Raw genomic sequence first — 14431 nt, 5'->3', positions numbered from 1 at the left:
GAATTAAGTAACATACCCAAGCCAGGATTTAAACTCAGGTCTAGATGTGATAGTCTATGCACTTTATACCAGAGTGGTGCCCATCCCAGAGGCACAGGACAAAGTAGTAAACATGGTCTCAACTGGCACTATCTCCCAGCAGCTTATTCATACAGACAACTCAAGAACTACTCGCCTAGACAGATAACCAGATTCAATCCCAAGATCTGCAAGGACCTACTGCTTCTCCTCTAATCCACTGAGTTGGCCTGACCCCACTAGCCCGGGCGCATTTAATCCAGAACATAAAAAGCATCTTCCATGAGGACTGAGATGAATATATCATGAAACTCAGCCTCTATTATGCATAACTTCCAAATCTCACGTCACATATGAAAACAAATGCACATTTCTTGCTCATCTTTCTCAGAGATCTTCCCAAGAGAGCACTGCAGGGGAAGCAAAATCAAGACCAGCCTCCGACTATCTCATTTGCACTATACAAAGAATCAGGCCCAAGATGACAAATTGAAAATGTTACTTATACTATTGCAGCCGACTCCTGGGCCCAGGTACCTACTTACTAGTAATAATATAATACATAGTTTTTAAGACTACTAAGGAAGAAATCCCTTAATATAGAAGACATTCATTTTAAGAGAATTTCCCAATTTTTTTCTAAGTTGCCAGAACACTGGAAGGATCGAACAATCAGAAGACTTAAAAGGTCAGGAAAACCTTAGAAATTATCTAGTCATTCATTAATTTATTCGTATCATGACTGAACACATAGTGAAAAGCTAAGATAGGATTTAAAACACAGATCCTGTTCTCAAGATGCTTTGAGAATAGTGAAAAAGGAAATAAAATATGTGCCCCTCCCTCCAAAAAAGGTAGAAATTGGCCTAAGAGAAACAAATGGGAGGCAAAGCTGTCATTTTAAAAGTGACTGGCATGGGCTGGAAATGGGCCAAGTGCTTTCATAAACGTCTCATTTAATTTCTTCAAGGTAAATATTATCATCACTATTTCACAGATGAGTTCACAGATGATCAGAGATATTAAGTACCTTGCCAGAGACCACACAGCTCCTGTATAGAAAAGCAGTAGGACCTGACACCTGAGACTATACCAAGATCAACACATCATAAGAACACTTTCAATCACTTTATTCTGACCAAAAAGCTACTGCTGGGGGAAGAGACATGACCTTGAAAAGACCTCAATCAATGACAATCAAAAATACTCCAGACAACTTGAATCATAAAAAAAAAAAAGAAAAAGAAAGAGAGGCATATACATTTAACAAGATTTGATCATTATTCCTGGGGTTATGGCCTCATTGAGCAAATGCTCAATGTATTATAAACAGATCTTTTAAAGATCATTTTGCAATGAATTGGAGTAAGTGGGTACCTTGGGATAATACATACAAATATACAGTTATGAGAAAACAAATGTGCCCCAATGTTAGGCAAATGGATACTTGTGTCTTGGGGTAAAGTATCTGACAGCATCATGCACATATACAAAAACTGCTGTATCTCAAACAACTTGGATGAAAGTCAAGATGATGTGTTTAATTAAAAAAAAAAAATGTTAGAGTTGAGAACTGCTTACAGGTGACAGTAATTCCCCAGCATTTCTGGCCTGCAGACAGGGCCAAATCCTGTGGCCTGAGAATGCTCTCAGGCAATTAAAAAAAGAAAAAAAAAAAGTTGGATAACTGCAGAAGTGGCCCTAAAGATGACAAAGAAACCAGATGGCTAAGTGATATCTGGATAAAAGTGTTTCATGAGGGACTTCCCTGGTGGTGTAGTGGTTAAGAATCTGCCTGCCAGTGCAGGAGACACGGGTTCGAGCCCTGGTTCGGGAAGATCCCACATGCCACAGAGCAACTAAGCCCATGCACCACAACTACTGAGCCTGCATTCTAGAGCCCATGAGCCACAATTACTGAAACCCGCATGCCTAGAGCCCATGCTCCACAACAAGAGAAGCCACTGCAATGAGAAGCCTGCGCACCGTAACAAAGAGTTGCCCCTGCTCCCTGAAACTAGAGAAAGCCCACGTGCACAGCAACGAAGACCCAATGCAGCCAAAAATAAATAAGTAAATAAATTTATTTCTTTTTAGAAACAGTTTCATGAGTGCTGGGAGGGGAAAAAGGCAGGATTTCCAGGCAGTAACCCTCTGCTAATATAGATATATAGCTTAGTCCTGAAAGCAACATGGAGGAGGTGGCCATTTGGCCTGACAGTGCTTGACTGTAGCCTAAAGGGTAGACTCATGCTTTGTAGTAGAGCCTTGTTACTCAAGGATGGTCCACTGAGCAGCAGCATCATCACCTGTGGAAATTCAGCTTATGGGGCCCCAATCAAGACCCACTTGAGTCAGAATCTGCATTTTAATAAGATCCACAGATGATTCATGTACACATTAAAATTTAAGCAGCACTGTGGTAGAGTACACCAGGTGTTGCTTTACTTCCTGGCCAACTAGTCATGGTGAGGAAGGGGATGTTATGAGCAAGTGAGTAAGAGCCATGTGGTGCTTGCAGGGAAAGGAAGGCCACTGGAAGAGATGGTTAAGCCAGTGTCTAGTGAGCTCTCTTTCCCCAAACAGTCCTCTCTCTTCAGGCCTCAAATGCTTTAGGGTCCTCCCAGGAGTTTGCAGGAAGGGGCGGCTGTATGGGTGATAACATTACCAGCCAGATTTTGCAAGCAGCAATTCTCCCCTTAGCCTGGGACCTCAGCCAAGTGTGCTGTTCTACTGAACTGTCTTGGCTCCCAGAAAAACCTGTGCCTCCTTCAAATATTTGAAAACAGCAATGATAGTCACTACAAAGTGTTCTCTTTCAGACCAAGCATCCCCAGCTCTCTCTTTTATACTCCTGTCTCCCACCCAGACTGAGTCCTTCCTGGTCAAGGATGCTGTCTTAACTCCTCTTTCCAGATCCTTCCCCAACTTGGTCACCACGATCTAGGTATGGTAAAATGGATCAGTTTCCGCCATAAATACAGCATCCAGGAATAAAGACTCCTCCTCTGGGCTGTAGACAACCCTGACTACATTCTAATGCTGACACTGACTTCCAAACATCTAATACTACAAATCCTTTGATACAAGATGCTATGAGGGTGAATCATTCCCATCCTGTATTTACATAGCTCAATTTTTTCAACCTAAGCCCTTGCTTAAGTGCTAGGCAGATCCTATCCAGAATCAGCATGAATAATTCTCCAAAGCCCACCCTTGAGTATTAAAAACAATCAGTTACTAAGAACTGAAGTCAAATTTCACAAGACTACCTGAATCCCATGCTATATTCATAAATAAAATTTAGGAACAATAATTCCAAATGACATAAATAGATTAGGATCAACAAAGTTATTTTTATTAAAATATTTGTCATTTTCCTGAAAACTTATACCAAGGAATCCATTTCTTGAGAATATTAGACAGACCAACAAGATAGCTATACACACTCAAAATGTTGAAGTGGTTACTGTTGGATGAATGTGTTTTTTCCATATACGAGGATGAAAACAGCAAAAGTTAATTTTAAAATGGTATCAAGAAATTCCCTGGCGGTCCATTGGTTAAGACTCAGTGCTTTCACTGCCGTGGGTCCAGGTTCGATCCCTGGACAGGGAACTAAGATCCCACAAGCCTAGTGGCACAACTAAATAAATAAATTAATTAAATTAAATGGTATCCAGTGCTAATTCATCAGTAAAGACAAAAAGTTTCTAAGAAAAAGTCTCTTTTTCCAGCGATTCCACAAGGATATATAGTGACTACTGGAGAAATAACTAACACCCCAAAGAGCTCCAGAGTCACTGTAGCACTGGCTTACATTCCAACAGCTCTCCTGTGCCCCTGAAAAACCACCCCCTGGAAGTCTGGGTGGGGAGGTCACGGCAAAATGGACTTGGGAAACAAGGCCACTCCTACCCAATGTGTGTCCCTGACAGGATTACTGGGACAGGGAAAAAGCCAGGCAGGCCACTACCTACTTTCTGTAAGGGGAAACAAATCATCACAGGTATAGGAAGCACCTGTGTGGACCATTCCCCCAAATCCAGAAAAACACCAAAGATGATTAAAAGAAAAATTTCCTAGCATATGGTCTAGAATTTTGTAGGACCTCAGGAAAGGTTAATTCTACCTTTAACAATATAGCTAATACTTATTTAATAATAGCCAAGCAAGACTCTTGGTCATATATTCAGAAAAGACGAAAACTCTAACTCAAAAAGATACATGCACCCCAATGTTCATAGAAGCACTATTTACAATAGCCAAGACATGGAAGCAACCTAAATGTCCATCGACGGATGAATGGATAAAGAAGATATAAATATATATATATATAAATATATATATATATTTATATATTTATATATATATATATATATATATATATATACACACACACACACAATACATACATATATACAATGGGATATTAGCCCTAAAAAAGAATGAGATAATGCCATTTGCAGCAACATGGATGGACCTAAAGATTTTCATATTAAGTGAAGTCAGTCAGACAAAGACAAATATCACATGATATCACTTACATATGGAATCTAAAAAAAATGATACAAATGAATTTATTTACAAAACAGAAATAGACTCACAGACATAAAGTCAATCTTACGGTTATCAAAGGGGAAAGGGAGGAGAAGCATAAATTAGGATTTGGGGATTAGCAGATACAAGCTACTATACATAAAATAGATAAACAAGGACCTACTGTATAGTACAGGGAACTATATTCACTATCTTGTAATAACCTATAATGGAAAAGAATCTGAAAAACAGATATATCTATGTATAATTGAATCACTGCTGTACATCTGAAACTAACACATAATAAATCAACTATACTTCCGTTAAAAAATAAGAGTCAATACTTATGGTGCTTATTACCAGAAAATGACTATAGGTCTTTATATTTCATATCAAAATAATCTCTATCGCATCCTATGAGGTATTTATCTATTTGTTATTTGCTTTGACGGACACTTCCACAGCATTACGTGCCAGGCACTATTCTACGAATATTTACTTATTTAATCTTCACTGCAACCTCAAATATTACCAACTATTACCATCCCCATTTCATAGAAGATAGAACCAAGACACAGATTAAATAACTTTCCCAAGGCTACACAGCTAGGTAAGAGCAAAACTAGGATTCCAACGGGAATAGTCTGGCTCCAAGGATCCTGCTTTATGCAGCCTCCCAAGTCCATGCTTTTAACCACTACCTCACTTTACGGAAAAGAAATTTAAGATCTGAAGCTCTTACAGGTGACAGATCTATGACTTAAACTTTGGTCTGACAGACACCAAGTGGATGCTCCCAATGGCAACATCCCATTACTTTCTACTGTGTAATGAGGCTTCAAGTATATTACCTCTAATCCTGCCAACAATCTTCAATGCCAGTAACTATATTCATATGAGAAGTATGGAAACTGAGGCTCAAATGAGAAAATGCCTTGCCCCAAGTCACATTAACTCCTAAGATTTAAATCCAGGTCTGCTGAATTCCAGAACCCATGTTGTTTCCACCACACTGTGCTCCTCTCCAGATACAGTGACATGACCCTATCAGGGTCAGAGGGCAAGTGAATTCAGGTAGCCCCCATCCCTGGTCCCCACGATGCCACGGCATCCCCCATTTCTCACACCATGAGGAAATCATACATGCACCCCAATGTTCATAGCAGCACTATTTACAGTAGCCAAGACATGGAAGCAACCTAAATGTCCATCGACAGATGGACTCAAGTGCAAGCCCCCATTCCTCACAGTATGAGGAAATCATCATCTACGGAGAGAAATGCTATAGCTATTCCTAGAGAAGCTCTTTTCCCTCTCCTGGCCCTTTGCCCACCACTGGGATAACGAAGAGAAGAAGCCAAAAATACCAGGAAGGTATATTATGTCCTACCTCAGGCCAGGAGCTCAAGGACTATGTGTACTGAAAAGAGGCAATGGCACAATTTTTAAGTAAATAATAATACAAAGAGCACTGGCCCAAGGATACCAAGATGTGATTTCAACCTTCAATCTGCTATAGACAAGCCATGTAATCTTTGGTAAATATGTCTCTGCCTCTCTGTGCCCCGGTTTCTCATGTCTGTTAAAGAAAGTGATTAGATCTGATCCACAGAGCCCTAGGATTCTTTGGAAGAGCCTTCGGGGCCAGCACAGAGGAGAAGGATGGGGATGCAACCTCTTTTTAACTAGAGCAGCATCACTCTTATCTGTTATATAAATTGGAGTTTCCCATAAGTTTGTTTGGATGAAAGCAACCTGCTTCCAAACACAATGAGGAAATCATGGTGTCAATAGTCTTAAACCACTGAACTAAATAATCTTTAATAATCTCAGTTCTAAATTCCTACAATTCCAATACTACTTTGCAAACTGATGTACTTTAAAAGAAACTGAATAAATGGTTGCTTGGTTAGTTTCGTTCTACCCTTGACTTTTCTGGCAATGCTTAGGCTCCAGGTTCCTTAGCAGCCTGGGGGATAGAGGACAGGAGATGGCAAACATGGCAAATGTAGCAGATGTAGCTGATATTCACACCTTGCCTTTCTCCCTGGACACACTCCAGACTGTATTTCTCAGTGCCCTTGAGTCTAGGGGGGACCATATGACTAGTTAGCTGTCACCAACAAAACATGAACAGAGGTGATATGAATGACCAACACGAGGCAGTTAAGAGAAGGGTGTCTTGGGGCTTCCCTGGTGGTGCAGTGGTTGAGAATCTGCCTGCCAATGCAGGGGACACGGGTTCGAGCCCTGGTCTGGGAAGATCCCACATGCCACGGAGCAACTGGGCCCGTGAGCCACAATAGTGAGCCTGCGCGTCTGGAGCCTGTGCTCCGCAACAAGAGAGGCCGCGACAGTGAGAGGCCCGTGCACCGCGATGAAGAGTGGCCCCCACCTGCCACAACTAGAGAAAGCCCTCGCACAGAAACGAAGACCCAACACAGCCAAAAATAAATAAATAAATAAATAAGTTTATAAAAAAAAAAAAAAAGAGAAGGGTGTCTTATCTATGCCAGTTGCAGAGGGCCTAATAGAGGATTCAGAGCCCTTAGTGGGTGGTGGTGTCATTAGATGAAGTAAGTCTGGATCCTCAAATGACTGCAGGAACACCATTCCTCCCATAAGGACTAAACAAAAATAAAGCTGTATTGTTAATAATCCACAGAGATGTAGAGGTTATTAGATCACCTTGACTTATTAATGAGAGATACAGCAACATGAAACTGAGGAAAGGTAAAAACCTGAGAAGTAACCATGGACATGGAGCTATTGCTAGGCTATAAATAGAAAGAAATGACAGGAGGCATGAATACAGTCATCTCCAGTCCTATATAAGAGAGATAACCCACATTGTATGGCCTAATATTCTGTTGGGCAAATGATATCTTCCCAAAAATAGCCACAATGGTATCGCCCATCTCATGTGGTCTTCTACAATGCAACCTGGACTTGTTTCCAGTTGAAAGGAGGGATCTATGTCCCCTCCCCTGGAACCTAGATAGGCTTCTCAGTGCTTTAAGGGCAAAAGTGATGCCTGATGACTTCCAAGACTGGATCATAAAACATGGTGCAGTTTCTATCTCATTTGCTAGAACATTTGAGCTTGAAGATGTGAGTCACTGTGTAAGAACCCTGACACCCTGATGCCATCACGCTGTAAGAAAGGCCAGCCCAGACTGGGCAGACTACATCTAGGTACTCTGGTCAACACCTCCAACTACCAGGATAGACCCCAGCCAGCCACCAGTAAAAATACGAGACATATGAGTGAAAACCCATCCAGATGGTTTCCCCAGCTGTCCACTCTTCCCAACTGAAGCCACAAATACTGTGGAATAGAGACAAGCCATCCCTCTCTGGATAATGTCCAAAGTCCTGACCCACAGAATCTGTGAACGTACTAAGTTTGGGGATGATCTGTTACCGAAACGGGAACATTCTAACTTCAGGTATACAGGTTTTACACCTTAAAAAATTGAAACTATCTTTTAGGTATGTCTCTACTAAATGCCTGGGGCCATTGACCACATGATCAAATCTCAGAGTGCCAATTTTCTGCTTACAGCCCCGCAGACTTATAACTATGCATTTTCTTCTAACATAAAAAATGGAATTCTGCCCAGAAAATGCAATGGAAACAGTATCAATAAATCATATCTTTTAAAATGCATTATTTTCAGTAGCTATTTAAAGAAATAAATACTGAAGGAATACATTGGTATCTTTCTCACTAACCCACTATTTTTCCTGTATCAAGTCCCAACATTTTGGCCTCAAACATCACGTTCAGTGAAATGAAGTGGTCACCTCGGTGATCCTTTTATAAATCAGGTATTTTCTGTGGGTTCTAGCCCCAAGTTCTCTTCCAGTCTATAAAGTTACCAAGTTAAAGGATACTCCTAATTTATCTGGACAAACTTCCATTAATACCAACTTCTGTCTCCTTTATTCACAGCAATGTGTGTAGTAGAAAGAGGACAGACACCAGAAAAAACATGCCTAGTATACAAGGGGCTTCAGAATCTAGCCAGCTTGTGTTCAATCGCTGATGCAGACATTTAATCCCTGTGTAAATGTGGACAAGATACTCCTTTCTCTAAGCCTCCCTTTCTTCATCCAGTAGAAAATAATGTGCCTCACAGGTTTCTTTTAAGGAAAAAAAATGACATAACATTTGGAAGTCACCTTACAAAGTGCCTAGTGTCCACTTATTTCTTTCTGCAAACATGGAAACAAACAGCCTCATAGAAGCGTGATGCTGATGAAAGAGTCCACATCCTGCTTTTTCTCAGAAAGAATGTTTCTCTGCCCTCCCCCTTCGCTTGTTTAGATTTGACATCATGACTTTATTTGCAGTTGTAAACTTACATATTACTTCTGTACTCGATCCTCTTAGCAAACATCTAGCAAGAAATTAATGGTGACAGCAACTACAAACTGCCTCCATTATTGAAAATAAAACATTTACTGTGAAATGAAATGTAAAAATAAGGTTCTTTACCCCTATTCACAACATTTCCCTGACAGTCTTAAAAATCATGGGAGTAGGCATGCTATTCTTAATGAAGGAAAGGCTGGCTTCTAACTTTCCCAGATACAGAGAACCAGGAGAAAAGACACGGAAACTTGGAAAGGTAAGGTAAAATTTTTTTAATTTAAAAAAATTAAAAAGTTCACAGCAACCGATGAGCTAACAAAGGGGAGAACGATTGTCAGCATTTAACTAAAGGCCTCCAAATACAGTCAAATATAAATGCTTATTAAGCAACACAGCCCAAGGCATGGAGCTTAGAACCACACAGCTGTATCTTATCTTAAACCTAAGCTATAGCTCCAGATCTCCAGGAATTCAAAATTAAGATGTTTCAGGCTTCCCTGGTGGCGCAGTGGTTGAGAGTCCGCCTGCCGATGCAGGGGACACGGGTTCGTGCCCCAGTCAGGGAAGGTCCCACATGCCGCGGCGCAAGTAGGCCCGTGAGCCATGGCCGCTGAGCCTGCGCATTCGGAGCCTGTGCTCCGCTACGTGAGAGGCCCGCGTACCACAAAAAAAAAAAAAAAAAAAAATTAAGATGTTTCTAAATAGTAATAGTAGTAGCTGTAGTAATGGCCAACACAAATATAGTACTTTCTAAACTTCTAAAAACTTCCTAAAGACTTTAAAGAGATGGAATATTATTGTTCTCAAACAAGAAATATAAAGTCTTCAGTTTTCTTAACTCTATTGAATTTTTTTATTTTTATAGTTCAAAAATAAGTATCTTAAGGGCTTCCCTAGTGGCGCAGTGCTTGAGAGTCAGCCTGCCGATGCAGGGGACATGGGTTCGTGCCCCAGTCCGGGAAGATCCCACGTGCCACAGAGCGGCTGGGCCTGTGAGCCATGGCCACTGAGCCTGCGCGTCTGGAGCCTGTGCTCCACAACGGGAGAGGCCACAACAGTGACAGACCTGCATACCGCAGGAAAAAAAAAAAAAGTATCTTTGAGAAGATAAACAAAATTGATAAACCATTAGGCAGACTCATCAAGAACAAAAGGGAGAAGACTCAAATCAATAGAAATAGAAATGAAAAAGGAGAAGTAACAACTGACACTGCAGAAATACAAAGGATCATGAGAGATTAACACAAGCAACTATACACCAATAAAATGGACAACCTGGAAGAAACGGACAAATTCTTAGAAAAGCACAGTCTTCCGAGACTGAACCAGGAAGAAATAGAAAATATAAACAGACCAATCACAAGCACTGAAATTGAAACTGTGATGAAAAATCTTCCAAAAAACAAAAGCCCAGGACCAGATGGTTTCACAGGCGGATTCTATCAAACATTTAGAGAAGAGCTAACACCTATCCTTCTCAAACTCTTCCAAAATATAGCAGAGGGAGGAACACTCCCAAACTCATTCTATGAGGCCACCATCACCCTGAGACCAAAACTAGACAAAGGTGTCACAAAAAAAGAAAACTACAGGCCAATATCACTGTTGAACATAGATGAAAAATCCTCAACAACTACTAGCAAAAGGAATCTAACAGCACATTAAAAGGATCATACACCATGATTAAGTGGGTTTTATCCCAGGAATGCAAGGATTCTTCAATAAACGCAAATCAATCAACGTGATACACCATATTAACAAATCGAAGGAGAAAAACAATATGATCATCTCAACAGATGCAGAAAAAGTTTTCTGACAAAATTCAACAACCATTTATGATAAAAACCATCCAGAAATTAGCCATAGAGGGAACTTACCTCAACATAACAAAGGTCATATATGACAGACCCACAGCCAATATCATCCTCAATGGTGAAAAACTGAAACCATTTCCACTAAGATCAGGAACAAGACAAGGTTGCCCACTCTTACCACTCTTATTCAACATAATTTGGAAGTTTTAGCCACAGCAATCAGAGAAGAAAAAGAAATAAAAGGAATCCAAATCAGAAAAGAAGAAGTAAAATTGTCACTGTTTGCAGATGACATGATACTATACACAGAGAATCCTAAAGGTGCTACCAGAAAACTACTAGAACTAATCAATGAATTTGGTAAAGTAGCAGGATGCAAAATTAATGCACAGAAATCTCTTGCATTCCTATACACTAATGATGAAAAATCTGAAACAGAAATTAGTGAAACACTCCCATTGCAACAACAAAAAAAATAAAATACCTAGGAATAAACCTACCAAAGGAGACAAAAGACCTGTATGCAGAAAACTATAAGACACTGATGAAAAAATTTAAAGACAATACAAACAGATGGAGATAAATACCATGTTCTTGGATTGGAAGAATCAGTATTGTGAAAATGACTATACTACCCAAAGCAATCTACAGATTCAATGCAATCCCTATCAAACTACCAATGGCATTTTTCACAGAACTAGAACAAAACACCTCACAATTTGTATGGAAACACAAAAGACCCTGAATAGCCAAAGCAATCTTGAGAAAGAAAAACAGAGCTGGAGGAATGAGGCTCCCGGATTTCAGATTATGCTACAAAGCTACAGTCAACAAGACAGTATGGTACTGGCACAAAAACAGAAATATAGATCAATGGAACAGGATAGAAAGCCCAGAGATAAACCCACACACATATGGTCACCTTATTTTTGATAAAGGAGGCAAGAATATACAATGGAGAAAAGACAGCCTCTTCAATAAGTGGTGCTGGGAAAACTGGACAGCTACATGTAAAAGAATGAAATTAGAACACTCCCTAACACCACACACAAAAATAAACTCAAAATGGATTAGAGACCTAAATGTAAGGCCAGACACTATAAAACTCTTATAGGAAAACATAGGCAGAACACTCTGTGACATAAATCACAGCAAGATCCTTTTTGACCCACCTCCTAGAGAAAAGGAAATAAAAACAACAATAAACAAATGGGACCTAATGAAACTTAAAAGCTTTTGCACAGCAAAGGAAACCATAAACAAGACGAAAGACAACCCTCAGAATGGGAGAAAATATTTGCAAACGAAGCAACTGACAAAGGATTCATCTCCAAAATATACAAGCAGCTCATGCAGCTCAATATCAAAAAAACAACCCAATCCAAAAATGGGCAGACGACCTAAACAGACATTTCTCCAAAGATATACAGATTGCCAACAAACACATGAAAGGATGCTCCACATCACTAATCATTAAGGAAATGCAAATCAAAACTACAATGAAGTATCACCTCACACCAGGCAGAATGGCCATGATCAAAAAATCTACAAACAATAAATGCTGGAGAGGGTGTAGAGAAAAGGGAACCCTCTTGCACTGTTGGTGGGAATGTAATTTGATACAGCCACTATGGAGGACAGTAAGGAGGTTCCTTAAAAAACTAAAAATAGAACTCCCATATGACCCAGCAATCCCATTACTGGGCATATACCCTGAGAAAAACATAATTCAAAAAGAGCCATGTACCACAATGTTCACTGCAGCTCTATTTACAATAGCCAGGACATGGAAGCAACCTAAGTGTCCATCATCAGATGAATGGATAAAGAAGATGTGGCACATATATACAATGGAATATTACTCAGCCATAAAAAGAAACGAAATTGAGTTATTTGTAGTGAGGTGGATGGACATAGAGTCTGTCATACAGAATGAAGTAAGTCAGAAAGAGAAAAACAAATACCGTATGCTAACACATATATATGGAATCTAAAAAAGTAAAATAAAAAGGTTCTGAAGAACCTAGGGGCAAGACGTGAATAAAGACACAAATGTAGAGAATGGACTTGAGGACATGGGGAGGGGGAAGGGTAAGCTGGGATGAAGTAAGAGAGTGGCATGGACATATATACACTACCAAACGTAAAATAGATAGCTAGTGGGAAGAAGCCACATAGCACAGGGAGATCAGCTCGGTGCTTTGTGTCCACCTAGAGGGGTGGGATAGGGAGGATGGGAGGGAGGGAGACGCAAGAGGGAAGAGATATGGGAACATATGTATATGTATAGCTGATTCACTTTGTTATAAAGCAGAAACTAACACACCATTGTAAAGCAATTATACTCCAATAAAGATGTTAAATAAATAAATGTCTTTCAGATACTCAATGAAATATTTCCCTTCCATCCTATGCTCCATCTTCCCAGCACCAAACACCCCTCACAGGCAACCACTGTTAACAGTTTCCTGTGTATCCTTCCAAAGTTTTTAAATAAACTTTTTAACAATAGTCAGATTTTCAGAAAAACTGCAAAGATACCACAGAGGCCATATATATTCCATAGCCAGTTTCTCCTATTATTAACAACTTACATTCAAATAGTAGGTATATTTATCACAATTAATGAACCATATTGATACATTATTATTAACTAAAGTCTATGTCTTAGTCAGATTGCCTTAGTTTTTATCTAATATCCTTTTTTTTTTTTTTTTTTGCGGTACGCAGGCCTCTCACTGCTGTGGCCTCTCCCGTTGTGGAGCACAGGCTGATATTCAGATTAAGCATTAAGCGAATCACTATAGAATCCAGGCTGAGCCTGTTGGTATGTACGTTACCGTTGCCTTTTTAAAAAATTTAATTACAGTGTTTGAACATTATCTCTTTTTGAAGATCTAGCTACCAGGGCTCAATTAAAATTCTAAGTGTCAGAGTGAGAAAAAGCCCCAAGTGGAGATCTAACTTCATCCTGAGTTTTAAACATATGAAAACAGTTGGATACTTTGCAATCATAACAAATCCTTTGGAGATGGACATTATTACCCTACAATCAATTCAAGATGCTTTACAATCCCTTTGCCAGCAGGTGAAACCCCCGTGTACTTCATATAAGGAGCTAGTTATAAGCTGATAATACTCATTGCAGAAGAATGAATACACCCACCCCTCCCCCAACCTCATCATAATCATATTCAAGCTCAGTCAGGCACTTGACACGTCTTACTATAATGTGGGAGCCTGAGAACAAGAGGCTCAGTGGTAAATTCTCCCAGAAATGATGCTAGCTGGTAATTTGTATGTAGAGACAGTCAGAGAAGGGGAAGAGTGGAGGGAGGGAAGGAGTCATGCCCAGAAATACCCTTCATCCTTCCCTCCCTCCACCTACCTCCCCATCCCACACTCTCCACCTGGCAAACTCTTATTCATACTTCAAATCCCAAGTGAAATGCCACCTACTCTATAACGACTCCCTTGACTTTCCCTGGAAGTTGATGGTTTCCTTCTGTGTTTCAACAAAATTTTTCCTAATTTATTCATTCAATAAATATTGACTGGGCATCTACAAGGTGCCAGGCACTGTTCAAGGCAACTGGGATATAGCAAAGAAGAAAACAATTGAAATTTCTGCACTTGAGCTGCTTATCTAATAGAAGAGAGAGGGGAACAAGTAAATATAAGC

The 14431-nt window shown here is 39.9% G+C and overlaps 1 protein-coding gene across 3 annotated transcripts in view; it reads right to left on the bottom strand.

The window, feature by feature from the left end:
- Window positions 1–14431, bottom strand: part of NELL1 (neural EGFL like 1) — a 911833-nt gene that overhangs the window by 793170 nt on the left and 104232 nt on the right. The window lies entirely within an intron of this gene.

The sequence above is a fragment of the Mesoplodon densirostris genome, chromosome 7, assembly GCF_025265405.1.
Source record: "Mesoplodon densirostris isolate mMesDen1 chromosome 7, mMesDen1 primary haplotype, whole genome shotgun sequence".
NCBI lineage: Eukaryota > Metazoa > Chordata > Mammalia > Artiodactyla > Ziphiidae > Mesoplodon > Mesoplodon densirostris.
The sequence above is the reverse complement of the archived record's forward strand: the minus strand, read 5'-3'. Positions and strand labels throughout refer to the sequence as shown.